The following is a 3,607-nucleotide window of genomic DNA, read 5'->3' as shown; positions in this document are numbered from 1 at the left end:
AATTTAATTCTTCGTATTGTTAGCCGACACTAGGCAGCTGGTACATAATTGAACAGAGTTGTTTAAACGTTTGTGGCGGAATGCTACAAGTTCTTCAAATACCTATAGAATGATAGGTTTCTTTTTTCTGAGTGTAAAACACTTAAATACACCATTTCGATTTTTGATACCTCACTTCCATAAAGGCTTGGTTTGGCCTGATATTTCATTGGTGGTAGTGTCCAGGGTCACTGATGAGGAGTGGAATTCTCCGAAACTAGTCTGGCTCACAGACACTCCCCCAATGAAAGAATAGACCATTCCAAGCTTTTACTTGTTGTTAAACAAATGTTTAGACAACTCTATTTAATTATATTCTCTCCTATATGCGCCACTTTTTCTTCAAAACATAAACTCATTATTCATAAAACTTAACTAACTGACTAACAAACTCGCTAACGCAACAGTAAATTATCATTTAGTCTAGCCTAACTCGCTTGTTATACTGCTAAAATCATTTCCTAAACTTTCAAGAATGCTTTAGTCATTAAGCCATGTTCTTTACGTGACGTCAAATTCTCTGTGGCTAAATAGTAATACAAACGTCTCAATTAAAAACATAACCTACAATACTTCCTAGATACCAATGATACATCAAATTTAAACTTTCATAGTTATCAATCAATAAAGTAACTCTTGACAATTAACTATATCAGTATTCATAAATATAGACATTAAAATCATTAATTAAACGCGTGGATCAAAGCACAACCAAAATCTTTATTGTGAAAAGAAACTGTTTCTGAGCTTCCAATCACAATCGTTTTTCAATTATTTTTTCCGTGGGAGGTACGAATATAGGATAACATCTTGCTCTTTATCAGCACTTGATGTCTTGTCACTGAGGGGGGGGGGGGAGATCTCTTCGGGTAGATGGTCTAGGGAATCCACTGGTGGCTCTGTCGCTTAATAGTTGTTCCATGGTTCAAACGTGTTTGATATGGTATCCACTAATGTTTAATAGTTGTTACAGCTGTCTGTTGGAAGGTTGTGTTTTCTTGTTAAAGCTGGTTTATTTATATATGCAGCAAGATGATTAGTTTGTTGTTTATTATTCCATCCATTCATCTTCAAACTGTGTGTGATATGCCTCCCAAATTACTTTTTCATCATCTGTTGATTTTTTTGATTAGACGATGTTGTTGTTGTTAAACTGGTGTGCTTCTTTGCGTAGCTTGATGAAGATAGAAATGTACAGGACGGCTCTGCAGTCATAGATAAAAAAAAACAAAAACAGAAGTAATTGGAGGTGTAGACATGTTGGTTTGATTCTCTTATTCCATATTGCATAGTTAATGGTGTTTTAAGTTTGGATTTCTGGAGTGGATACCTTTGGGAGTTCAATTTCTAGGTGTTTTACCTCGATATTGATGTCCTTTTTTACTTTGTTGACATCCTTCTGTACATGTCCTGTGGTTTTTTTCATCTTATCATTCTTATCTTCCTGTACGTTTACATCCTTTTTCTTATAGTCCTTCTGCACAATTCCTATTGTGTTTCAACTTCAATCTGTACATTTTCTATGACATTTTCAACTTTAATAAGTATATTTCCTATCTTGTCTTCCATGAACTTATATTAGGTTTGGAATTCTTCTGTAAATTTAATTTTCTCGTTCTTGTAATCCTCTTTATAAATTTCTGTCTCTTTTTTTTCTTGACCTTCTTTTAATTTTCTGTAACTTTCTTCTGAATGTATTTTAAATCCAAGTCTCTCTCTTCAAATTTTTCATCTGTCTTTTTCTTTGAGATCTTGTATCTATTAAGTTTTGAGCTTGTTTCGAGCAACTGTCGTCATCTTAAAGTTAAATTTAGAATCACTTTTTTATTTTTATCAAAATAATCCTACTTCTGATACAAGACTTGTAATGCTTCCATTGTTGTTCAGGTTCTATCGGATTACTCAGTGAAAGGAAAAATGCAAACTCCAGTCCACTGAACGATAATGAAAATAAAGGGTTTTTTTATTTCGTTGACTACCAGTTCTATAGTTTAGCTTTACTAATGTTCATTGATAGGCTATAGTTCACAGTAGATATTAATACAAAAATTTCACCTACGTGATTACTCCGGTTGTTTGTGTGGTTCTTTAAGGTATCTGTATTTTTTTCATCAAAACAAAACGTCAAGGTTCACAAAATAGAGATAAATGACTAACTAGGTGATAATAACATACAAACAGACTAATAAACTCACTAACTCTTACTCAGTCATTATTTACTCTAGCTCAACTCACTTTTTATATTGCTTAAATAGTTTTCTAAACTGACAAGAAGATTCTAGTCATTAAGCCACATCCATCACGTAGCATCAAACTCCCACTTGCCAAACAATAATACATACGTCTGATTTAAAACGTATAACCTAAGATCTTGGAACAAAATTTGTGAAATCAGTGTCAATCAGTTCTGATACGTGGGTTATAACTACTTAAGGTAACCATTTCTGTCTATTGGTCAGGTTGTACGCAATTGCGGGTTTTGCAGTCTTTTTAGCCTTAATGAAGTTACAATGACGACAAATTTACTGAAACAAACCGTTCTTTTTTTCTGGTATAATAGCTTGCATCTTGTTTCTCCCAATATTGAGACAATTTGGAACCACCATTAACTTCTAATCAAAACAAGTTACTTACATAAATCAAAACTAAAACTTCATCCAGTAATTAATATAGCTAATTTATTATACCCATCTAATTAGGAACGTGAAATGTTATGAAATATAAACGATTAAAAAACAGAATGCAGTGATCCCCCATTTGGGCATCCTCGCTATTAGCGACGTTTTCGGCCGTAATCCCAATCTCATAAATGGCGGAAATAACATATCTGTTTATATATCTTTACCCATGGTTTTAACTATAGTTGTGTTACAAATACAGACTAAGAATGATGTAATAAATGTGAAGCAACAATTATTGTTATTGATGGTAAAAATTTGAAATATTATCAAATCTTACAAAAATAGTGCATTTTTACGTGGATTACAATTGTGAGCAGATATATCAGAAGATGATTTCCATTACTCCACAAGAATATATCTTCAGTGGGTCAAAATCAGTTTTATTGACTTAAATCGCTAAAATCAGGGGCTCAGTTCCCTTAACTGAATTAGTCTAAATGCATGAAAATTACATAAATACATTATTTGCATTTGTATTTAAGACAAACCTATTTAGGCTCTCTGCTGCTGTCACCTGTTTTTATCCCCCACTGGGTATGTCTGCGGACTTACAGCGCTAGAATCCGTGTTTCGATACTCGTGGTGGGCAGAGCACAGATAGCCCATTGTGTAGCTTTGTGCTTAACTACAAACAAACACCTATTTTTAAACTACTGACCATAGGGAAGGCAATCATCCAGTTGCATTATAAGAGCAGATAGCTGTATTTTTATAATATAACAATAGATAGCTATATTCTACAATATAACAGTAGATAGCTATATTCTACAATATAACAATAGATAGCTATATTCTACAATATAACAATAAATAGCTATATTCTACAATATAACAATATCTACTGTTATATTGTAGAATATAGCTATCGCTATATTTTACAATATAAC

The sequence above is a fragment of the Limulus polyphemus genome, unplaced genomic scaffold (assembly GCF_000517525.1).
Source record: "Limulus polyphemus unplaced genomic scaffold, Limulus_polyphemus-2.1.2 Scaffold8384, whole genome shotgun sequence".
Lineage (NCBI taxonomy): Eukaryota > Metazoa > Arthropoda > Merostomata > Xiphosura > Limulidae > Limulus > Limulus polyphemus.
This window is presented reverse-complemented; position numbering follows the sequence as displayed.